Genomic DNA, 25485 nt, shown 5'->3' with positions numbered 1-25485 from the left:
CCACTGAAGTAAAATGTGGTTTTGTAGAAATCACGTGACCAATCCTGAATCTGCAGCAGTGGGCAGGGACACGATGAACCCGCTGACCTCACACAATCTGTGAACAGACATTAGCACAATTATAGTGCAGCATGCATATAAATTAACATTTGATTTTATATGATGTATTTTATTATGTTTCAGAAGATTAAGGTTAGAGTGGATTTATGTAACAGCATCTATCCCATTTATTACATTAAAAATAGTATTAATATAGAAGCAAGAGCTGCTTTATAATCAAAAAAGACACGAACGTCTACCTTAACCCATTATTGTTATCAGTAGAAATAACATTGTAGTCACCAAATTAATTAGTGTTTTGGATTTTGGAAGGTTGTAAAATTGCTAAAAAATAATTACAATCCCTGCCTCATGGTTGTTTCCTCCACCAAACAGTCAAACTGCAGGAAATATGGTCACAATCTGAGACCACACATGAGTTACAGTGTTGGATAATGACCAGAGGTGTATCTGCAGAACATTATGATGTAACAGTGAAGTTGACCTTTCACCTTTTAAATATAAAATGTCATCATTTCATCATATTATCCTATTAGATTGTGGCATAACTGGTGTATGAATTTTGGAGTTATGGCCAAAAACATGTTTTGTGAGGAATTACGGTGGGGATTTGGGGTGTGACCCCCCTGATTAAGGCTTGGACCCCCCCGAAAGGGTAAAAACAAAAGGTCAGGGGGGTTGAAACATTTATATATCCTTTTTATCTGTAATTGTAAATATTACAGTGTATTTCCCATATTCATCCCTGGAAGAATCTTGTAGTATGAGTTCAGACACCCCGAAAGTGGACCGTACCATTTCTTAACCTTGATGTTAGTTGAACGTCTCGTCTACCTGCCTCCCTCCATCAGTGTCTCACAACTGTACCGGAGCCCAGAGGAGTTGAGCTCCATCTCCTTGAATATCATAATATATCACACTTTTTTTTAATCTCCAAGAAAATCTAAGAGTATATGAGCAGCTTGTTCAGTCTCTAACGGCGCGAACAGCACCATGTGACTCTCATCAATCATCAATCCCGTCGTGCGCACTCAGGCAGATGTGTGAGTGAGTTACTATGGTTACGCCGATGCTCTGTCCGGTTGGACAGACAACCTGAAAACCAGTGCTGGCTGTCACTGGTTACGGACAGATTGTTATCACCATTTCAATCAACCAGTTGTGGTGCAGTTTAGATGTTTACCAACTGTGTTGTGTCACTGCTTGTCTTCTGTTGCAGCGATTGTTCCCAGAAATGAACTCCGTCAGTGTGACATCATCAGACCCTGACCAGCAAAACTACGAAAATGAGACACAGTTTGTCATAAACCACCACTTTCACTGTCAGAAGTGTGAGTAAATGCTTCCTCACATCATCACTTAAGCAAGCTGCTTGTCAATGTCAATGTGAAAACCGGCAGATGTGCAGAGGAGGAATCACACTGTTCTTGTAATAAATACTTAATATTTTCACACACTGGCCAGAAGAATCCTGTTACTGTATTTTCATTCTTTTTCTTGTGTGTTATCATTTAATTAAAAAATTTAAGAAAAATTTAAATTTGGATCCATTTTCCTCCTTTGAAATACACTGAAATCCTCTTGACGTGTGTGACCTGCTTGAATTTGTTGACAGGTCAAACACACTCAGGGCGGTCAGTGTTCGCCCTGCTGCAGGTTTAAGATGGATTTCTGGCTGCACAAACAAACAACAAGCGCTGCTTAAGAAATTCGTGAGTGTAAATGTTGCGTCCTCACTCTTACACCAGTTTTAAGTGACAAACCATAGACAGAGCCATGAGCAGTGCTCATTATGAAACACAAGTAAAATATTTGTTGGTCATGCTCTGATGTAAATGGGGTGGGGCTAATTCTGCCCTATGATTTTCATAGTTACATGCTTATAAAGCACAACCTTTAAAAAATTGCACAACAACAAAATTACCATTGACCATTGTTTGCTCAGTGGGCATTAGAACAAAGTAATGAAATATAGAGATGAGTATGACAGAACATTGATTAGGTTCTCCGAGCTCATAAAACATGTAAAACCTGTTTGCAGTCAGTCGCCTGCAACTCTCCCATGATTCCCCCTCAGTGTCATGGTTTGACAGACAGGCCCAACCTTTCACGATTGATCTTTTCTTTGAAGTGGAAAACTTAAATATCTCTCTTTTCTCTGTTTGCTTTTGTCAAAGTTGGAAGATTTATTATTAACACCAACAATATGTGGGACTTTAAATGACTTATATTCTATAAAAGTAGATGTAGAAGATGTTGTACATGTGTTTGTGATTATAAAGCAGGTCTAGGTTCTATATTAATACTGTGAAAGTATCAAAGCCTCAGTCCACAGAGAAATGCACACAGCCTGTATTCAGAAACTGAGCCTTAAAACCAGCCGTCAGGACTTCTGGAACTTTGTGATGTCACAACAAAGCAGTCATTGCCCTCAGCCCCGCCCACCTGGACCCACCATCCAACCTTGCAGGATTTGGTTTCTCTGAGTGTTTCCCTGAAATCTGCTATATTTTTAATTGGATCCCACAGAATGAAGTCAGTCAATCAGAAGAGAGACTCTATGACACTATGACAGCAGGTGTACCTGACCTTGGTTGTCATGGTTCCAATAATAAACATGCAGACTTAGAGAGGTGTACCAACCTTCATCACCATGGTTACTATAAGACCGGTCATGGTTTGGTTAGGTTCAGGTAAAGATGGTGATTTGGGTTAAAATAAGTTCTTCCTCAACATTAGACGACCTCTGTTGTCATGGCTACTATAATAACAATGAACAGTCATGGATAATAGAAACAACATAAACTGCTGCTGTCACATGGGAATCGAACACCGCTCTCCTGGGTCATATTCATCCATCCACCCCAACCTCCTCCTGACGTGGACTTTGTCGCTCTATAAACTACGTCACCGCACTTTTCCCTTTGCTCCTGCCATCATTACTACAACCACTAGATGTTACCTAGCAACAAAACCTAACTATGGGTCATAGTGACCTACTGACAGATGACCTATGACCTCGTTTGTTACATGAGGACAGTCACCTCCATTAACCTGTGGTCGGTCACCCTTGGACATCAAGTGTATCATCATCTTGACCAAACATGCAAATTATGGTTGATAATTATCCAGTCGCTTAGTTGGATGCAAACTAACTTGCTGCAGTGGAGGCTGCACCTCATCTACTCTTTGCTCACATGCAAATCAAGATGCACCAAGATATTAGAGACAAAAATAGATGTTTTCATTAAAAAGTGAATTTTATGCTCTTCTCTTATGGATCCAGACCAGTTTCTCCTCTTCTGCTGCAGGCCTCAGAAAGTACCTGATGAAGCTTGTTCTGCACTTTCCAGAGGTTGATGCATGTTTTCGTTTCTCTGGGACTACACTGCTGTAACCACGGTGACCACACCTGTCAGCTCATGTAAATGGATCATTGGCATGTTTTTGGCTGCAGGCTCCAGTGCTCTGTGTTTGGACTTTTTGTGTTGCGTCAAATTTATTTTATTTTTGTAGCTGAAAATCACATGTCACCAATTTCACCTCAGATGTTCCTGCTCATGAGTTTTCTCAGAAATCTGTTCACATTTAAGAGCTTTCACTTGCCAAAAGACAGAGACTAACGCACACACACACACACATACACAAACAAAGACACACAGACTGGCAGGTGGATGTGGACCAGTTCCCATGCTTCAGTGTTGTTTCTCTGCCTGTTAGACACACATTGACTTTGAAACAATTGCTTCACTCAAATATGAGCAACAAACAAACACACGCACACACACTGGTTCCTGGCGGCAACTTTGCATCATCCAAATGAGTCAGTGTGAAGCTTGAGGAACCAAGCATCCTACTCGCTCTCAAATGAAGTGGTCTGGTCTGGATCAGAGCGCAGCACTCGGTGATGCAGCTCCACGTGTTGACCTGTCGAGGATGAGCTGCTGAGGCAGCAAGCACACAGTGATGCTTTCACCATCATTACAACACTGTCTGACAGATTGTGACACTTGGGTGCAAGAGAAAACAATGAAACTAAACTGACTGTAAATGAGGGAGGGAGAGGAGGTCACATGCTCAGGATGGGGAAGTTTAAGCAGAGTCATGAGGAACTGTGACCATTCAAGCTGCGTTGCCAGTGGACAGCACAGACATGTCTGCAGTCACCAGTCAACACTGAGAGATCAACACACCACAACTTAAGAAAACACATGCAAAAAGAAACACACACACAGACACACTGCAAGTACTCACAACACAACCAAATACCTGTATGATAATACATCCATGCAAGTGCGTCCCAGTGAGTATTTGCAGTACGTTTGTGTATTTGGTTGTGTTGTGTATTTGCAGTATGTTTGTGTTTTGGGTTGTGTTGTGTATTTGCAGTGTGATTCGTGTGTTTGGTTGTGTTGTGTATTTGCAGCATGTGTTGTCACATTGATTAAGATGTTTTCTGAATTTGTTTGTTCTTAAGTTGCAGTGCTTTGACCTCTCAGGGCCACCGTAGAGGTCAGCACAGGCTCGTAAAGTTTCTCTTGACGGAAGCTTTTCTGTGAGACTCAGGTGAGTTCGGTGCCTTTGTGACACTGAATTAAAGTCAGTCATGTCAAGTTTTACCACCATGTCAGTTTAATTAGTAACTGCAGATTTTCTCTGAATGGAAATCTCCACTACTTTTTACTGGCATCAGACCTTGTTTACCGCAGAGATGTTGGTAAGTTTCAACACTTTGTAACAGGAACACAGTCACAATCATCCTGCATTAGTCACCATGGTTAGAGGTTGATAAAATTGCAAAATAGAGGTGTAGACACTTTAATACGCCACGTCTCCATAATGTTTTTGTGGAGGTTTGCTATAAACTGCATGACCATCAACAGTCTCATAGCTTCAGTCCAACAGTGAGGCAGTTGTAGTTTGACCTTTGCTCTCACAGAAAAGCTTGTAACAACCTTTACTGTCTGATTTCTGCTGCAAACACCTGGTCCTGTATGGAAGCTTTTTATATTACTGCTCCATATTTATAGAAGCTTCTTTTTATTCTTTACCATAGAAACATATTTTTCCTGTTGGCAGACACATTGGAGATGATATCAGTGAAGATGCACAATAATAATTAATATTATAATGACTTCCTGATTCATGATTTCTAATATGAACCCAGGCTAGTAGTTTTTTAACAGTACCATGGGAATTAAAACCTTCTAAAAAATAAAAAAACACTGGGCTGAAATTTACAGAATTCCACTAATTGAACACTCTCTGTAAATCACCTGCTTATTGCCCCAGATATATGGGGTATATTTTGTCTGTAGCCTGCAGCCTTTAACCTGTGGTCAGTCACTCCTGGACATCAGGTGTACACTTGTCTTAATCAAACATAAAAATTTCAGTTGATGATCATCTGGTCGCTCAGTTGGATGCAAACTAATGTGCTGCAGAGGAGGCTGCACCTTTGTTTACTCTTTGCTCAAATGCTAATCAAGATACAACGAAGTTCAGGCAAATGTTTTCACCTCAGAGGAAAAATTTCAAAAACCCCACAGGACACTGAAGGCAACATGCCTCTTGGTGGACTGGAGAGTTTTATTCTTAATTTCTTTATTATACTTTTAACAATAAATTGAAGGTTTAACAGATTATAACTGACATAAATTCATTACATTTATTAATTTAATTTTTCTATTTATATTAAGGTGACAGGGTTGGGTTATCTGTTTAAGTTATAGCACATGTCCACGGTAACTAACAGCAGCCTACATCTGGACTTCTACTTCTGGAACTTTGTGATGTCACAACAAAGCAGCCACTGCCCTCAGCCATGCCCCAAGCCCCTCACTTGAATTTATATTGTAAATATGTAAATATCTGCTTCTCTTTAATTATTTACAACATAGAAATGCCAACAGCAGCTGGCCTCCTACCTGCTGGCTTGCAGATAAATTGTCTCAACAAAGTAAAATGTTATTTGTAGGTGGAAAAAAAATATCCAAGGACGAGCGTGGTAACGTACACGTCTGAAACAAAGCCATCAGTGTAGTATTCTGTCAGGAGAAACAAACTAATCTGGCTGATAGGAGAAACATGATTTAACGATACTGTGATAAAACTAATATGTAAAACTATTGTGTTTTTATGGTCAACACAACATTTGTGACGATGTCTGAGGAGCTTCTACTCTGAGTCACTTCTGTCCATCCCCTAAACGCATCATAGACATGCTGAAGGAGAGATAATGTGAATTGAAATCTTACAGCTGATGTTATGTCTGTCTTACAGAAAAACAGAATGCAGCTATCTACAGTGGTGGGACAGGAATGAAGGACCTGCACTGTGAAACTCCAGAGTTTTATCTTTACAATAATACCATGGACATGCATGAGCCCTGAAGGGATTTGAAGAAATAAACAGTCAAAAAATATATATCATAAAAATTCAGGTGGAAACAAACAGTGAGCCAGTGATCAGAGACAAAGAAACAAACAGCTCATCAGTCTTCCTAATAACTGTGTATGTGCACAATGTATTCAGGATAATAAAGTAAAGAAATGCAATGCCACCATTCATCCTGGCCTGTGGCTAGGAGTGAAAATATGCTGTTTATTTACTGCTCTTTCTCTCTGTCAGTGTCTCCAGCAGCACCTCGGTGTGCAGCCTGCAGCAGCTTGTAACACCACATGAAGGGTGTTGTTGTGTTTCCACAGCCGCTGTCAGTGTCGTTGGACGAGAGGTCACGTGACAGGAAAAGTGACAAACATCTAGATGGTAGACTTCCTGAAAAGAGGCAGAGAGAAAAGGGAATAGATGTGTGTCTGTGTTTAATGTCAAACAATCTAATCTGTATTTGTTTCCTGTCAATTTTTTTTTTTTATGATGATACCATCAAAGTGTCTTCTTCTCTCTACCTTTAGACGGATTCATAAAGCTGAATCTTGTCACATTTAAGCTGCTGTATTTATGAACATTTTCATGCTATCCTCATGTTTCCACACACAGTGGCTCTCTCCTTTCTTGCTGTGGTAAAATCATATTTGATAACAAAATCTAATAATAGTTAGGAGAGGAAAAAGAAAAGACAACAAGCCTTTTTACCCTGGAGAGAAAAAGTGAGACAGATTACAACTGAGTGAGAAAGAGGAAGACAGACTTTAACTCCTGAAGCTGCATTTCGAGAGCATCTTGTTTCCTTAATGTCAAGTATTTCCTGTCAAAACAGAGTGTTAGGGGGAGACACAACAAAAAGAGGGTTTGTGGGAAAAAAATGTAAACCAATAAGATAGTTTGGTTTGACAGAAGAGGTTGTTCCTCAAAATGTCTAATATCACTTCCTGCTGCAAAACTTCGACTGTGACAGGAGGGTTCACGTTTGTGAAGCACTACTGAACACTGCGCTGAACATATCAAACAAACCCACAACTTGTGCCACGGCTTTGCACAGAATAAGACTCAGAGTAGAATCCGCAGCAGCTTTGTGCAGCTCTACTTCAGCCTGTTTACACTGAACTGAGCAGATGAGCGTCGTCCCGGTGTGATTTCAGAAACAATATCGGTGTTCTGGAATAAGCAGATGAGACTTCGGTGCATGCCAATGACACTCACCCACCTGTCACTCAAAGATGCCACGCCCACATGTATGCATAACTTTAAGTCTTAATAAAATGTAAACAGGTGAGTTCTATAAAATTCAGGCGTCATGAAGGAGGAAATGATCTCTAGAGACCAGAACAGTTTCTGTACCAGGCTGTAAACATGTTTGTTTCTGCTGGAAAGTTGGACTTTTTAACATGGGAGTCTCTGGCGACTGACTCACTGCTGGAGCCAGACTCTGGTGGTCATTAGAGGAACTGCAGGTATAACACTTCAGTGTTGCTCTTCCTTTCACACAGACGTTGATTCACGTTTTTAAAACACGCAACATACTCATGGGCCTGTAGTTCAAAGGTCAGAAGAGGGTCATCGTCTTTCGCTGAAGGGGCCACAGCAGCAGGCTTCCACGACCCAAAGAAGTGTTAATAATATGCGTCAGTGAACTGATCTCTTTCAGAGTGTGTCCATAGACCTCCTTAGATCCTGAAGACTTGAGAGATGCAACTACTTTTGCAACCTCCACGTCAGACACTGGTCTTAGTGGTGCTGACTCACTTGTGTTGACAGTTGATGCATTGCCATGTTGAGCTGTGAAATTTTGCCACTGACTCAGCTAAATATTGATTGAGGGCGTGTGTCGCATGAGTCAGATTCTGTGTTGAATTATGTCACCGACCTTTAAAGGTATAATGTGCAAGATCATGCTACTTGCCTCACATCCATTGGTGGCAGCCTTTCACCTCTCACCTCTCACCTTTCACGTTAGAGTCTAAAAGAAAAGTTGCGAGCTCAGCATCAAACTGCATCTCTTCACTCGCCAAGAGCTGTCTCCAGCAGTGGAAAGCAACACCAAGATTTACTCATGTTTTGCTTCTTTTCACATCGCATCTTTTCTTTGCCGTTGAACACAGTGTCTTGCCTGGAGCTGTCCTTCAGGATGGAGATAAAGATCTCTTTCTAGAAGCTTCAGCCATCTCTGCCTTTCTGTGATGCTAGTCGGGAGCTGTAGCGTAACTTCAAGCTCTGGAGGAAGCTGTTCTTCTTTGTCCTCTTATGTAGGACTGAGGACAGACTAGACACTACACTGACTCACATTAGCATGCTAATTTCAGTCGATATCTCTGAAATACAAGAGATGGCTTTGCTCTCAGATCCCAAATGATTCTCGAATAGCTTATCACTTGAAAGACTTTCTGCTTCTTTCCTGTAAGAATACACACATAGCAGCAACACATCACATTGCATTATGACAGTAAGTTAGAACTCAGCTTGATTTCATAATTTATCAGCTTTATGTATCTGCATCTTCATACTAAAGCAACGTCCTTAGGTTTATCACTGCAACTTTAAAATAACCCTTCCCCTCCTTCCCCCATTGTTTTGGTACATTCTGTGAGAGGGCTTAGTGAGAATGAAAGTGGGAAGAGGAAGAGATGACACTGCTCATCATCGGCTGTTTCAGTTCATCAGAGTCATCATCTCCGCTCACCCCACTTGTTGGGTTGAGAGCCTGCTGCTACGTGGTGCAGGCGAGCAAGCTTTTAATCCCATATTACTGAACACGCAGTCAGTCAGGGAGGCAGGCAGTCCAGAGATTAGCGCCTGTCATCTGACTGCCCCGGCCGGCCAGGGAGAGGGATTAAACCGAAATAAATGCACCACTTCCTAGTAAACACCAGCATCACAGGAAAGGGGGGGTGGGGGGTTCTGAGCAGAGAAGATATTTTATAATTAGACCACTGCTGAGTAAAGGAAATTGTATTTGTTTAGTGAAGGTAAGGATCCCATCTCTGCACTGTCAGACATGTGTCAGATGAAAACTGTACAAAGAGATAAAAGTATATCTGATGATATTAAAGCTACGAGCTCAGATGGCTTAAAGTTATTGGTTTAGATAAGTTTCAGATTTCTAATTTTACTAATGAAATGATGTAACCTTCAAATCTCCATGTCCAGACTGTAGTACTGTGCATGTACTCTATTAACCCATCAAGATAGATAGATAGATAGATAGTCTTTTGACATTGTTTAAAGGTTGGAGCCTTTATCCCCCGTGGAGCTAAACCTCTCTCTCTTCCACAACATAGCACACAATCTCATTAGTCGGTCTGTTTCTCGGTCTCCATTCATGCGTGGTGTAATGCAGCTCTGAACATTCAGACAGCTACCTCTGGTCATGACATTAGGATTATTTAAAGGACCATACCACTGAGTGTTGCATATTTTTTATATATATAAACATATAGGAGAAGTTCCTCCTCCTATATGTTTTAAATTCTGTAGGAATCCTCAGCTATGATTCATATTTTGTTAAAATGGATTGAAAAAAAATGTAAAACTGGCCTGAAGCTCATCTACTCTGACTTCCTCATTGAGAAATCAGGCCTTGGCCCCGCCCACCACCTGCTGGCTCCAGGTCTCCACGCCTCAGTCAGACCCAGACTCAGATGAGGAGTCTGAGACCAGAATCAGAGACTAGCAGGCGGATCAGAACCGTTAGCGTAGTTAGCATCTTTTATTTGTTTATATTGTTTGTTAGCTTGTAACTGGCAGTGGCTGACACAGTGTTAGTGGTTGTGCTAATGTTAACTCTCACTCTCTTGTCAAGGTTAAAAATTTGATTTTAATCAGAGGTCTTTAACTAAAAATCAAATTTTTTTGATGTAACTGTCTCTGATTTTTGAAACTAAGGAAAAACTTGTTTTTTAATATTGATTTTCTTTATGTCAAGCAGCTATTGGTTTCCATTGACTTCAGCAACACTTTCAGAGATTTCACACATGCATCCATCAATCATCACATTTACTGAGTGAATTCCACCAGCAATCTGAAAATCGGCAGCATTTTTACAAGATGTTTTAAATCTGTATTTGCTCTTTCCTGACAAGACAGCTTGTTCTTGTTTCTGTACTGTCCTTGAATGCAACATGAAGTAGAGTTTTGTAAGTGGACCTTGCCTCTACGATGCAGTGGCTACAACACAGTGATAACTGACAACAACAGATAAAAATAAAATACACTGTCAAACTGTGCAATGTTTGTAATTTGACAGTGTGAGTCAGACATGTAGCCTGACATTTGAATTTGCAAGTAAAATCACAGTTGTTTTTTGAACATAATTGTATTGCATGTCCAAAGTGTCTATGATAAAATTGAGAGCTGTTGTAGAGAGGACATATAAATAAAATGTCTGGCCACTAGAGGGCAAAAAATTCCTAAAGAAAGTGCCTCATGACTGACATGTTAGCCAAACCTTTTTTTGTTGTTGTTGGTTATATTCAATCTGTGGAGGACTGTGTAGAATTTTTTCTAATGTGTTTACAGCACCTGTAAATGAATGTCAGCCACAGCCAAGTGAACTGTTGGAAACTGTGAAAGTGTAGAAAGAAGTGCAGCTGTCAGTGATGCCACAGACAGTTTTATGGTTGATCAAACAAAAAAGGGGCAGGATGTCCTTTCATGATATCGCTGCTGCTGCTGCTGCTGCTGCTGCAGGGTTTTATGATCTAATTTCAACACTGCAGCAACAGGATTGAACCTTCAGTCTTTGTTATAATGACGCCACATCTTCCTTTTATATCATTGGAGATCCATGCAGTAATGTAAAGGCAAGAAAAACATGTCTTCAGTTCTGGATGTCAATCAGTCTCTTGTTTCTTCTGTAGCTGAACGGATGAATCAGTCTTTTATAGATGCTTTTATAACAGCCTGTAGTTAAACAGGCTTTTCACCACAATAAATAAGCAACATGGGACATGTGATGTTAAACCCTGGGCATTATCACTCCCAGTGCACAGAGTGAAAATGATAAAAGAAGGATAGGGAAAGCATTGCTGTTGAGATATGGCTGGCACGATTATGATTGTTGCCATGCAACTTTTAAAACTGTTGCCATGGAAATAATCATTGCTGCTGAGCGTGAGACATAAAGTCGATCCGTTACCATGGAAGGGGCTATGTTTTGCACAGCATTCTGGGAAAGAGTTGTGCTCCCCCGAGTCTGTTTCTCTGTCAATGCATAAAGCGCTCCTCATTTTCTTGACAGGTACCGAGGGTGTGTGTCACGATCCTGTGAGGTGTGTGTTCAGTACAGTTACATTCTAATCTTCATTATCTTATTTACAGTAGCACAAACAAACAAATGTGCTGAGAGGCAGGACCTGAACTTTGAGATACATTTAAGTGATGTTATTGTTAGTTTTGCTCATGTAATCAGGCTCCATGTTTAGGTTTTGACTGATTGTGGTGATGTAAGCATATATCAAAGTGTTGTCACTGATACTATGGCTGTGTTCAGATTGTCCATTTTCACTCACTCATCCACTCATCATACAGTGTTTGCTACATACAAGACTCACCAGGAGATAAGTGCAGACTCTACTTGGATGTTAAAATGCTACATAATTATGGGCCAGATATTTGTAATTATTGTTTTAACTTAGTTCAAGAGAGCAGTCTTTACTGTATTTTCACCAGTTTTTAATGTTTTTTTTAATCTGGTTTTAGTAAAAATGTTTGCTGCTCAGGCAGAGCAGGAGCAGAGCTGCTGCACGGTCCAGACGTCTTAGCAGTGTTATGTATTCTCAGTTAGTGATAGAATCACATTAGCGAGCAGCTAACGTTAGCAGCTCGCCTGTTATTGAGTTGACTTCCTTTGCAGCACTTTCACGAGACAGGCCACAATGCATGATGGTCTTGCTTGATCGATGTAGTCACAGACAGTTGAGAAAGGAGACGGCGCACTTAGAATCACTTCCTGTGTCTGTGTCACATGGTTTCTCCACCTCCCCGCCCCTTTAGGAGACCAGCAGCAGGTCGGAGTCTGTTCCCTCCAATGGGAGAAGTGAGTGTGATCACAGATTATCATTCATCTGCGCAACTGTCAGCAAAATAAATACTGGATCCATTTTCACAACCCACATTTCTTCAGAAGAGTCTGACACTAAAATGTCATTTTTCAGACAAATCAGGAGAAAGTGAGCTTGATTCAGACCCGTCTCTGCCTCAGCAGCAAACTGAGATCTGGGATCAGATAACTCTTCTCTCTGTTGGTTCTGGTTTCACTGCTGCAGACGTCGATTTCCAACCAGATAAACAGAAGCTCAGACAGACTTATATATGAAACCATGACCTAAAAGTTATTAAAGATATTAAACTAGCAGATAAAAACATACGGTATCTAGTGTTGTATTGTAGTGTATGGTGTTGTTGTGTTGTTGTGACCCAAACAAGAAATTCATCAGTTGGTGTCAAAAAGCTTTGTCTTTATCTCTTTTCTTTACCAAAGGATCAGACGAGTCAGTCTGGATCAGGTCAGATATTAATATTAGTTGCTAGTGTTGTTCTGCACGGCCCACTTGGGAGACAGGAAGTGTTTACCGTTTCATACCACTGGTGCTGCTTGTGACGCACCATCTTTCTTATAGAGGATCTTTGATCTAGTGTGCATCGTTTGTACACTACATTTCAGCAATTTTGTGGTGCCCTATACAGTGGATAAAAGTTAGACAGCACTACAGCATTGATTCACTGTATAATGAACTATACAGTGAGCAAGTGGATGTTCAGAAAAGAACCTATGTGGCAGGATTTCTGGATTTCTGGTGAACTTGAGTTTAGTTTTTCAACATGTTCATATCATGAAAATGTAGCATGAGAAGTTTCTTTTCTTCCAGTAATAAAAATCCTGATAATTCCTCACTCTCATGTTCACATTAGTCCTGAGCCAGAGCCAGGAGGTGAGATAAAAATACACCTCCCAGCATCTCTATTGATCACTAATTAACATTGTGTATATTGTTTGAAACAGTGTCATATTTTCAGATGTGTCCACTCTGCGTCTGGTGTCTTTGATCCCTCACTTGTTACTCAACAAAAGACCTCATTATTTCCGTGTGGCTGGTGGGGATTTAACCCACAGGCCAATCAGCGTCTCCTTAACGAAGCATTATCCGCTCGGCTGAGCTCCTGCTCTGCTATTCGCTCATTAAACGCTCTAAGTCACTTATTCTTTTCTCCTTAGAGACAGACTTCAAATCTCTTCATGCTATTTTCGGGAAAAACACAGACTTACGCATTCTCTCTCTCTCTCTCTCTCTCTCTCTATCGTACTTTAAACTGAACACAGTTTCCCTTCAGCAAACAGATGCAGTCATGGTCTCTGATTCAAACTCCACCTCTCTCATTCAACACTTCAGAGTGAAATCTCACTCTTGTCCTGTCTCTCCTGACCCATGCTGTCTTTCTCCCTCAGTCTCTGTTCCCCATGTCACCTCTCGGTCTCTCCCTCTGGGACGAACACATGCCCTCTGGAATGTGTTGATCCCTGATCGTGGCTCCAGTTCACCTCCTGGTTGTTGAGGTCACTTTGCTTCACTGCTCCCCTCCTCCTGCTGCTCAGGCTTCTCCCCTCTCCGGGCCACAGGGCCGGGCTACGTTCAGAGTTACAATGTGTATGAAGAAACAGCCCTCCCATTGATTTGATCAATTGATCAATCAAATTAATGCTGGTGCTCGGTCCTGCTGGATTACTTTTTACAGTAAATGGCATAATTCTACTGTTTAGCTCATGATAATTGCAATTGAGGATTAAATTATTGTGCCTGTAAAATTCATAGTCTTATAAGCCACTGGGCCGGTTTACATTTTGCACTTTGTATTTCTTTTAAAGTGGAGCTGTTTTCTTTGATTTCATTACATTTTTTTCTCCTCTTCTCTCCTCCTTCTCCTCCTCCCTGCAACAGCCTGGACCAGAGACATCATGTTTTAAGGTTGTCCGTCTTCGTCTCATTCTCACAAACACAATATCTCAGGAACACAAATTTGGTTCAAACATTCACTTGGAACGAGAATGAACTGAGTGGTGGTCAAAGGTCAAAGGTCACTGTGATCTCTCAAAACACGTTTTTGGCCATAACTCACAAATTCATACACTAATGCAAATAGTAAACGGTCTGCTCATGTATAGCACATTTCATCGTCTTATCGACCACACAAAGCGCTTCACTCTACAAGCCACATTCACCCATTCACACACTCACACATTCATACAGCACTTTCTTCAACACCTGCAGTGCTTCTACCCCTCACACACAGTGATGACACATCAGGGGCAGTTTGGGGTTCAGTATTTTTCCCAAGAACATTTAGACATGTGGACTTGAGAGGCCAGGAATCGAACCGCTGACCTTCCAATTAGAGGACGACCCGCTGTACCTCCTGAAAGATGATGACATTTTATATCCAAAAGGTCAAAGGTCAACTTCACTGTAACTTCATAAGCTTCTGCACAGACACTTCTGACCATTATTTAACCCTGTCACTCAGGGAGGGGAGACTGTGACCATATTTCCTGCAATTTACTGTTTGGCAGAGGAAACAACCGTAGGCTCGGGCTCCTTCTCCTCCTTGTCCAAGACAAACTTGCTACTTATCTGTCTCTATTCTCTGCTTTGCTGTCTCCTCTCATTTATTATCCCTTATATCAACGTATCCCTCCATCCATGTGCACCACCTCCCCTCTCTCTCCTTTCTCCTGATTTCCTTTTTTCCCTGTTTTTGCTCCATGCTGCGAGCGCACCACAGGCAGGCGAGAAACACGCGATTAAAGGTTCGACTCTTGATTAAACTTGGCAGCCAAAGCAAGTCTCAGTCATGAGTTGCTGAAAGGGTGGAAGTAGGTTGCCATGACATCGCTGAAGCTCAAAAGAGGAACAAACACTGACTTATCCAGTGTTAATACATTGCAAAGTATTGTGAGCATGTGATAATGCTTTGCTTATCAAAAGAGGCTTGAAAGTTGGATTTGTACAACTGTGGTCAGCTTGGATTCACCACAGTTTCATTGGATTCACAGTGAACCTAGAAGGTAAAAATAGCATCACAATAATCTGTCCATCTCCATGCTGTTCCATAGGTTTAGAGAATCATTCTAAATAAACCATTTCTGTTTATAGTTGGCTTCACTAACTGTTTATTGAATACTATTTTGGTTTTCCACTGCCTTTTATAAAGAAACATTTGGGACCATCTATTCATACCTCACATTACACTGTAATTCTTCGCTCCTGTTTGCCAACCGTCAATAAACATCAGAAGAAGAACCCTGTTCTTCTGTGGTCAGCGGGGGTCACTTAGAACTGATGTGGACCAGATTCTGACTGTTTAATTTAAAAAAAAAGATGTCTGTTATTCTATGGTAATACAGTAATTCATTTAGTTTGGGAAGTGGCAGTGATTGGGGGCTGGGAATGGATGGTAAACAAGTTAATTAACTTGAATGAGGCAACTGGGTCAATGTGTCACCGTCTATGACACTATGTCAAAGTCGTGTCTTGTGCCAGTAATAAAATACTTATTAACCAATGTCAGACGTAGCCATTTGACAGCAGTGTTACAAATGTTTTCACTTGGAAATGAATGATATTATCAGTATAAAATTGTGTGTTTTTATTTGATCAGAATCAGTCAGTTGCATCTGAGTCAACATGAAATGAACCTTTATAGTTAACAAAGCATGAACAATCCATCTGAAGTAGTAAATGTTTGAAAGATTATTTTCTGGCAACAACTATTACTGCACAACCAGTAACAGTGACAGCACATATTTTCAGTCTGTCTTGGTTGGTGCATTTTTCAGTGCTGTGTATCAGGCTCAGTTCCTCTGGACTGGCAGGTGGGTTTTGTGCTATCACCTTTTAAAAAGATAGAGTAAACACCTGTACTGGTGGCTCTGTGAGTGGTGCTTAATGCTAATGTCAGCATGCTAACATGCGCACATTGACAATGTTACCAATGTTTACCACGTTCATGATATTTGGTCATAAAACAAAGCAGCAGACAATTTGACTGATAGTGGGACTAAATCAAAAGTTAATCATCCAATAGTTGTTTAGCCTTAAATTATATAGGCTACTGGCTAAGATAGATAGTAATAAGGTTAATGTATGGTTTCAATAAAATGTTCAAGTAAAAAGTTAGAAACCAGCTAACATTAGCTTAACTGTAACCTGAGGCTAAAGTGAGAAACCATTTTACCTTAGTTAGCTAAACTGTAACTTAAGGCTAAAGTTGGAGACGGTCATCAAGGGAGGATTTATTGCATCACTGTTGTATTTTACTGTGCCGGTTTGAGCTAGGTATTATATGTTGAGTGCATTTATATGTTGTAGGAACAGCACAGGGGAGAAAGAAAGGGACTGGATTTGTTTCTACAAAAACAGCACAAAATAAGCGTCTTCAATCATGCTGTGACTGATTTTAATCTCCTCTGTCAGGACTTAAGCCTTGATTCATGATACTTAGACACACTGATGGCCCTGAGCAAAGAACAAGGAAGGGCTACATGCTGAGACTAGTATTTTTTTTTTGTTTTTTTTGTTTTTTCTTTTGTATGTTGAGGAGAGGAGTAGCTCACTGCCTCAATGTGGTTATGTCTGACTCAGAGGTGAAAGATGAGAAGTAAAATTTTCCAATATTGCAAAAAAAACATAAGGACTGTAGGCACGCAGTTGTCAGGCCTTGCTGCACGTCTTTCTTAATGTAACTGAAATCCATATTGTTTCTTTTACTGTCACCTAAATGCTGTAAAGCCATACAATAAACACATTATGCTCAAATAAGTTTACATGTATTGTCCAGCATTAAACAGCCTACAATTCTGGGAGCAAAGAAAACCCATTCAGCTCAAGCTAATGTGAAGATACATGATCCTGAGCTGAGCTAATGTGCACTGTGAGACTGTTTTATCTCAAGTAATAACACAAGGCTAACGCTGTATTATTAGTAGTATTTGGAGGTGAGGTTCAGGGCCGTATCAGAGAAACTTCCCAAGTTGCAGGTTCTGTCATAGCTGTTTGGTAACCATGGTAATTGTGGTTAAATTAATGTTCCTATTCTAACTGAATACAGGAAAACTGTTTTAAACAAGCTTCCTAACCTCCCCAAATCATAAATAAACAGACTTAGCTGAAATGGCAATGTTAACTTGTCTCTATCACGTCTTTTCCTCTGCTGAAGTTAACATGCAAACCAGCCACATTCTGACAGGGGCTCGCTGCAGCCTCTCACCTGCTCTGAAGGCGTAACTGCTCAGAGGACGTATGATAACCTCTTGTCTTGTCAAAGCAATGATGACTGAAGCTCTTGTCAAGCGACTCTCACCACCATCTGCTCCCAGCAATAAAACATCTTCGCTTACAAAAGGCCCTTTTAATTATCTTTAAAAGTGTTTCATAACAGCAGCTTGGAGCTTGTTTCACTTCAGATTTTATAATTTGCTTTATAGTGACCTGATAAAACCAGATGCAACAAAAAGGAGTGAAGTACATCATCACTCTTTTTATGTAGTGGGCAGAGAGAGAGAGAAAGATGAGTCAAACCCACACACAATGAGAATACATCATATTATAATGGTGCTGCTGGAAAGAAGGAAAGTAAACAGACAGTGGGATGGATTAACACAGTGAGAGCACGCTTGCACAGCACCCTTCTTCCTGTTGTTTGCAGTATTGAACTTGAGAGAGACATCATGTCCAGCTTGGTATTGATGGACAGTTAACTGGTAATGTTGTCTAATGTCTGTGTTCCTGGAAGCTTTTCCTCACTCTCTTACAAGAGCATTTATATCAGTCCGAATGCTTTTATCCAGGCAACATGAACACATCATGGATGCACCAGGTTGTTATGATGTGGGATATGAACCCTAAACCCTGGTGATGTTATTGCTCTGCAGGGACCTGGTGGATAAATACACATGATGTAATAAATGAAGTTGGACATATTGTATGTAAGCACTGAGAAAAATATGAGGTTCTCAGTTGTCACATTACAACTCTGATGTCAGCACACCTACTTTATCATGCAATAATTAGCATGTTAGCATGCCATCATGAGCATGTAAGCATGCTAGCATTCATCATAGCTTTGTCCTAATTCAGAGGCTCCTTCAGTGGCTGCATCTCAAGACTGAATGTGGCACAACCAGGCTCATAGACCCCCCTGTGAATTGGGAAACGGCTTGTGTAAAGCTCAGAATGTTAGCTTTCTTAGCTTTTTAGTTGTTAGTTTGAAGTGGTGATGCATGATGGTCAGATTCACTGTAATAGTACTGACACTATACACATTTTATTAAATTAATTTTTAGTCTTTATATTACAAAAACATGAACAAGAGAAATCCCACATCAAAACACACCCCCTCTTCTGTTTAACTCCAACACTAGTGTTCAATGCAATCATATTTATTCTATATGCATTCTAACTTAATTTGTATTTGATGCTTTGTTCTTGCTATTTTATTTCTGTTACTGTTAAAAAGTTAGCACTGAAAATATGTTGTACCAGTGTACTCGTTTGAGACTTAATGATACAGCATCACGCTATCAGAAGTAATATGCATATGATATAAATGTAATAATATAATCAGAGTGTTTATATCATTAAAATGTTCCTGACAGAACTTTTGATTGAATTTCAACCTGAAGTGTCAGGGTCACAAATGAAAGAGTTCAGTCATGTTAAAGCTGTTGTTGGTAATTATCATGTTCCCTCCTGACAAGATACTAATACTGACTTATCATGGGAGACTTGCTTAGACCACAGTCTAAATGTTTGTGATACCTTATTGGTCTCTTCTCACTTTAGACCCCAGAGTTGCTCCATCAACAGCAGGTCTTTGGCTTCAGTTTCACTTCTACATCTCTGTGTTTAACATTTCTGATGAAATGTGAAATCTGCCAGCTGTTTCCTAAACATGATGCTTGGTTGTGTTTGGGACACATTGGGTTTGGCGACTGCTCTTACAGATCTGCTTGTCTTGTGCTTATTGCTGTTTTAAGATATCCTCTTATTGCATTACCAAATGCTCAATGTGCAGAAATAGCAGTAGTTCAAAATGAAAATCAATAAGCTCATGTTTAATCACTTTCTAATGGCTGAGTCCATCAGGCTGGAGAGAGAGTAGAACATGTCCTTATATTATTTCTCAGGTTTCTCAGGTGCTCTTACTGCTAAGGGAGGAACTGTAATGCTCATTGTCCTCCAACCTAAACAACCTTATAGCTCATGTGTCATGTGTTTTGGTTACAATAAACTGTCTCAAGGTTGGAAGACCTTCGTCGTCATGGTTATAATAATAAACAAGGTTAAGGTTGAACAGTCACGGATATTAACAACCAATAACCTCATGTCATAATCAACACAGCCACGAGAGGCCACCTGACAATACCTTATGAACATGATATCTCAGTAATGCCTTGAGGGAATTTCATCAAATTTGGCACAAACATTCACTTGGAATCAAGGATGAACCGATTAGATTTTGGTGGTTAAAGGTCAAAGTTCAGGGTCACTGTGCCTTCAAAAATTATGTTTTTGGCCATGACTTCATTCATACGCTAATTATACAATTTAACATAAATCTGTAATAGGATACAATGATGAAGTGGTGACATTTTATATCCAAAGGTCAAAGGTCAACTTCATTGTGACATCATAATGTTCTACAAAAACACTTCTGATCATTATTCAACAATGTAACTCAGGAAGGGGAGATTGTGACCAGATTTCCTGTAACTTGGCTGGTTGGTGGAGGAAACAACCACGAGGTTGTGAATCTAGTTTTACAGGAGAACAGTCTCATAATGTCTGTATGACAGCAGGGGGCAAATTAAGTTTGTATCTCACTAAAAGAATATATTTCTCAACAGTATGCTAAGACAGGATCTCTGATGAGGTTGATGAATCTTCTCCTCTATCGCATGTATGACTTCATGATTTGGAAGTTCAGTTTTTGCCCTTTTCAAAATTAGATTTTCACCTTTTCATGGAGCGAGGAAGCAGCTTTTTTCTGGAGCAAACAAATCAGCTGCTGTTTTCAAAACCACAAACTATGACAAGACATTCAAGACATTGTGGACTGAATTTAACATCACAACAGCAACATCACACGTGTGTGACATAAGCACATGTGAGACTCCATCAGATCAGATGTGATTTTTCAGAGAGGGGGAGTGTGAGGGCAAGCTGAAGGATACGAGCTAACAGATGGTTGGCATGGAAACAAGGGCCCAGGGAGACTCTGCAGACTACTCCTGACAGACAAGATCTCTGGGCCGACAGCCTGGATAATGCTGACACACAGAGCACAGTGTTAATGTTTTATGATTATCCTGCAGTAATTACAGCACTTTGCTCTGCATCTGTGATTGTTGCTGTGAAAGAGATTATTTCAAAATGTCCAGTCAACAAGTTGAGGACAAAAAAGAATGTCGCTTACTATGACAAAATAATAGTGTTACCAAGTTAACTGAAGTCTGCTGAACATACAGTATTAATCATGCAAGCTTGTGACTGGAAAGCTGCCTCAAACAACCTGAGCAGGAAATGTTTTGCTTCCTCCCTCAGCAGCACCGTGGAGATAACGCTTAAAGGAACCATATTTAGCATATTCATTTGTGGTTTCAAGAACCAAAAACCATTGTAGCCAGGCCAAACACAGCTACTACTGTACTCGGTACATCTCACTGGTAAAAAGAAATGGCAGTGGTCAGTCAGTGCTGAAATGAGCTGAACATATGATCAAATTCAGACTTAAATGCTCCAGCTGGATTTTGTTTGGAGGTACACACTGCAGCCTCGGGCCTGGTTCTGGTGCAAACCCCTGGATCACGTGGTGGCATCGGCGTAACGGTGGCAGAGCTCGCCACCTCTGCCTTCATTCGCTCTCCGGCTGCTAGACCCTCCCGCCAGACCAGAGGTGTTCGGGGACATCAGGGAGGTGGGCGATCGGGCAGTGGGGACAGCAGGAGTGGACTATGGCCAGAGAACTACCAAGAGAAGGAGCAGGCTGCTGCCGCCTGACCGCCTGGATTTTTGAGAGACCGGCGGTGGCGTGTTGGTGGTGTATTTGGAGAAATTATGGCGTTTTACTTGGACACCAGCTACGGAGACAAAGCTGTCATGAAATAGCGTGGGATCATGGGAGTTGTTGCCATCAGCTTCTCCTGGTTTGGATCCTCCAGTGTCAGTGGTTCAGGAGGTTTTTACCTGGAGCCTAATTCTCCACAGAGAAGTCCTCCTCTCCACAACAAACAGACCAGTGGATTAAAACCAGTAGAAAAACCAAATAAAGCAGTGTCAGTTTAAAAATCAGTGATTCACTGGCGCTGTTCTGCAGACACAGGGCTTCTCACCATGGATGAGTATTTTTAGATATTTTAATGTGGAAATATTACATATTATAACTTGAACTGTGAGTAAGCAAGTTTAAAGTCCACACACTGACACAATACCAACTGGTTTTCAGTCCAAGTGTAACTCATAAAACAACATAGAAAGAAATCCAGCGACTGAACAGATGGAGTTAAAAAGATTAAAAGCTGAAAAGATTGTTGGAGAAGCCAAACAAAACACTGATAAGACTCTCTAATACAGATCAAATAAAACTATATCAGATTTCAGGTAAACACCCAGAGAAACCAAACCCTTCAGGGCCACTGTGGGTGGGGCTGGGGGGCGGCGACTGCTTTGTTATGACATCACAAACTTATGGGAGTCCTGACGGGTTGTTTTAAAGGCACAGTTTCTTAAAACAGCACTTAGACCTGCTTTAAAATTAAAACAGACATGGGAAACTTGCTTTATACAATATGGCAGTTACTGGTTGTTGCCTGTCAACCTCTCACCAAACCAGGGCGTTTTGCTGGGTTTGGGGAGGGGTTTGGTGTCAGATGATCATCTGAGCTTCTTCAGTCAGTCTCTATTTCATCTTAATGTTCTGATAAAATCTAACATGTACCAACGAACACATAACTTTTGGAGCCAAATTGATTGTGGTGTTCCAGTTGGGCTGAGTCAAACACACTAATTTGAATTTGCTGGTGTGTGTGCTGCCTGGGCAGGTTCTTTAAAATGAGGAGCAGGGATGTGACTGAGCCCTGAGCCTGAGCCAACTCTGTCAGTTTGTTTTGGATCATTTTATAATTTGCTGCTGTGTTACAGAGAATTTGTTTAACATATGGCTCTTTCAGGTTGATCCAGTCAAGACTAAGAGCCAATTTCCTGCACCTCATCTTTTTTTATTCATCATCTGTAGCTCAAAACTACTGAAGAAAAACACACATGTGTATTTCTTTTCCTACCGATCATGAAGTTAGTCAAGATTAAAAAAAAAAAAGGGAGACTCTCCATTTAACTCTACAAACGTCAAATTCTGACTTTTACTTCAAAACAAAAGTAATCCAGTTGTTTGTAGATCCACAGTTACAGTGTAAACAGGAACTGCCAGGAGCTAATGTAGCATGAACTGTTATGGTGCAGATTTTCCAACGGTTTCCCAACAGGAGCCAACTTTCTGACTCTGTGGCAACTCCACAAATTTATGTTTATCACCAGAACATGATGAGAGCAGCTGTGATGAAGGTCACTGTTAATCAGATGGAAATAATAGATAGATAGATGCTTGTAGTTTAAGTTTAATTAAAGGGTTGTATTTTTATTCACACCTGACACTTGCCATTGACCATTTAGTTAATCTGAGTTTGAGTTGAGTGTTAAGTGAGTATGTATGAAGTGTCCCTGCCCCAGTGGACGGCAGCCACTGGCACGACCAGCGTATCTCACTGTAACTGTAACTCTGAAGTCATCCAGGCAGCTCAGCTCTCTGTCCCACTGTCCCATTAATAGAGGCTGAATCACGGCCTGGGGCGTCACCTCCGGCTATAGATAGAGGAGAAACAGCCAGAGAGAGGCAGCTGCACACAAGAGCTCTTACAGTAGAGAGAGGGAGTGTGTGTCTGTGTGTAGTTGTACAGTAGGGACAGTGAGGGAGACAGAGCTGCACATAAAGTCTCATAAATTGTTTATATTATAGTCACCGTGTCAGAAAGATGTTTGGTGTAACAACACAATTGGATAGACAGTGGTGTTTATTGAATTACAGAAGATTTGTAATTTCAGTTAATTTAGTTTTTGTCAAGGGAAAAAAAAAACACGCAGCTCATTGGTCAGATTTCGAGGCTGTGATGATGCATCTTCCATGTTACTGGGAACTTCATGAGAAAATCAAACTCCAGAGAATGAAAGCAAGTCATGCAGCAACTGTCTGTCCCTCACATGTATCCTGTTGCCTTTATCCTCTCTGGTGTCGCAAAGGGACAACGGATCATGAGCATTATTCACTGGACCCCATACATCCCCACTGGACCCTTACTGTGTAGTATCTGCTGTAGGTTTGGAAACTGCTGAAACAGCCAGAGCAGAACACGTGATCAACACACCTCTGTTTGAACTTTTCATTTTTCAACTTCATGTGGTGATGTGCGTATTCGCTACCATGGTTACCTCATGATCTTAATCTCCAGTCAATTATTATCCAGTAGAGTTTGCTTTATTAACTGGATCAAGGCCCCTCTTTTCAGGCAGGCGCAGTGCAATGTTTGGTTGTAGTTTACTTCAGTGTGAGAGAGGAGCACTTCTTATTTCTTGCACAAATTCCAAAAATAGACTCAATTATATTATTTGCATCAAAAACCTATGAGATCTAATTTTTAGCAGTTTAATTTACTTCATGAAAAATCTGTAGGTTTGACTGAAAATTGGTGAAAAATGGCAGCTGTTGAAAGAACATCCTTTTACCCTGGAGGGTCTGACACCAAAAAGTTTTTTCAGGGCACTTTTCATACAGAGCAGGTCGAGTCAAGTCATGAAGACACAACATTCCTCCATATTGCAGGTTCCACAAAAAGATGTATAATAATAATAATAATAATAATAATAATAATAACAACAACAACAACAAGAATACTTTGCAAAAGTAGTGGGAACATCCTGTTGTGCATGGACCCTCTGCTGGTTCTGTGGTCTCTGTGGTGCAAGCTGTGCATGAAATGAGAAAAAAAGAGTCTTAAAAAAAAAAGAACAGGTTGAGGTTGGTTTCATTTCTGGAATAACATGACCCGTCTGTTTGCTCCCTTATTATGTAACAGGCATTTCTAGAAAACAGCAAGTGAAGACAGAGCAGGGTGAGGGCGGAGGAAAGGAGAGAAGAACTGGAGTAGTACAGGTTAGTGAGGAGGAAGGCAGAGAAGGAGATAGGGAGCCAGATGAGGAGGGAGGAGACAGGAAGGAAAGGAAAGAAGGGAGGAGGGAGGGATGGAAATACTTGTTATCTTGATCGGTCGGGTGTGGTTGGATGAACGTGGTGAAAGAAGGGAGTGTGTTTTATTGTGAGGAAAACGGTGTGAAGGGGAGGCAGAGCTCAAGGAGGTGCTGCCAGTGTGCTGCTCTGTCTACTGAGATTAACAGTCATGATGAAACTTGTAGAAAGAAAACAGAAATGTGGTTCATGATGTTTTCACATTTCTGTGGAGGTCACGGAACAGTTCTGTTTTTCAGGAAAGATGGAGGACAAGGGTGAAGTGGAAAAGGACAGATAGACTCAAACAGCAAAGAAAAATCACCTTAACTGAGACCTGAAGACCTGGTTCTATCAAACATGTGACGGAGCAGTCAGCACAGTGTTCAGCTGCTTAGTTCATTTATCAAACAGGTCTCACTGACACTGAAGACAGATTTCGCAAAACAGTTCAATCACACAAAGTCGTAATCACACACACTAACAAAAACCAGCAAGTAGATCGGTGGTCGCAGCAACATGACACCTCCATCGACAGCTGATTACATAACGGTCGTCAAAGCTGCTGCTTTCAAATGAGAAACATGTTTTGTTCTGGTAAAAAAAAAATCCAGTTGGAATAAAGTCCTTAATCAGAAGTTTGTTTCCAAATCCCTGAGTAGCTCACATACACTGTCCTCCTGTATCTGAGTCTCAGGCTGC

General features: G+C 40.8%; 1 protein-coding gene and 1 long non-coding RNA gene across 2 annotated transcripts in view; one reads left to right on the top strand and one right to left on the bottom strand.

Annotated features, from left to right (window-relative positions):
• Nucleotides 1–2494: 2494 nt before the first annotated feature.
• The window catches only part of rims4 (regulating synaptic membrane exocytosis 4), a 163065-nt gene continuing 140074 nt past the window's right edge, over nt 2495–25485 (bottom strand). Inside the window, exon 7 of the mRNA XM_071494155.1 lies at nt 2495–2523. The gene's annotated coding sequence lies outside the window, so the exon portion shown is untranslated. The remainder of the gene's footprint in view (nt 2524–25485) is intronic.
• On the top strand, nt 4468–6622 carry LOC139630007 (uncharacterized). Its single transcript, XR_011693088.1, has 2 exons — nt 4468–4626; nt 6343–6622. It is a non-coding gene; the product is annotated as an uncharacterized lncRNA (long non-coding RNA).

This window comes from Trachinotus anak, unplaced genomic scaffold, assembly GCF_046630095.1.
Source record: "Trachinotus anak isolate AG129_WGS33_773 ecotype Australia unplaced genomic scaffold, CSIRO_AGI_Tana_v1 ptg000013l, whole genome shotgun sequence".
Taxonomy (NCBI): Eukaryota; Metazoa; Chordata; class Actinopteri; order Carangiformes; family Carangidae; genus Trachinotus; species Trachinotus anak.
This window is presented reverse-complemented; position numbering and strand designations above follow the sequence as displayed.